The 577-nt window shown below is 29.3% G+C and overlaps 1 protein-coding gene across 1 annotated transcript in view; it reads left to right on the top strand.

Annotated features, from left to right (window-relative positions):
• Positions 1–577, top strand: part of LOC119592748 (ADAMTS-like protein 5) — a gene marked incomplete at its 3' end in the record, with an annotated part of 89,191 nt that overhangs the window by 7,039 nt on the left and 81,575 nt on the right.

The raw sequence follows: 577 nt of genomic DNA, 5'->3' as shown, positions 1-577 counted from the left end.
CATCTTCGTAAATGAATGAGAAATGTCTTTTCGAACGACTGATGGAGTAATGAATAATGAAGAATATAATAGCAATATTTTGAATTTTAAGAAGAATAGAAATGAAATGGATTAAATTATGCATGGTAGCATTACGTCACGGCAGTAAATTTGATGCAATATTATATGATATTGAGATTCTTAAATGTATGTATAAAGTGATTTGAGAAAAAGAATATAATTGAATACATTCTGATATACTGGATATAATTTGATATAATATAAGAATGGATTTAAGTAAAATCAATACTTTATTTTACTTCACTGACAAGAAAATAAAATTTGTTAACCGCACTGCATTAATTCATCTTAATTGGAATCAGATATTTCAGTTTTAAGAATATCTGAAATATTTTTAAATTAATTTGAGGAACATTTTCTTTTTGGAATTGGTTCCTGCCTGTGCTTGCGTTAGTGAACTCATGTGTATTTTCTGTGTTCATATGTTAGTGTGCGTGCATGCTGATGTGCTTACTGTCTGCTGCTGCATCTGTGCATGAGAGTGTTGTGTGTGTGTTTGCAATTATAGGTCTTTGTA

This window comes from Penaeus monodon, chromosome 30, assembly GCF_015228065.2.
Source record: "Penaeus monodon isolate SGIC_2016 chromosome 30, NSTDA_Pmon_1, whole genome shotgun sequence".
Lineage (NCBI taxonomy): Eukaryota > Metazoa > Arthropoda > Malacostraca > Decapoda > Penaeidae > Penaeus > Penaeus monodon.
Note: the sequence above shows the minus strand (reverse complement) of the source record. Positions and strands in the feature narration are given on the sequence as shown.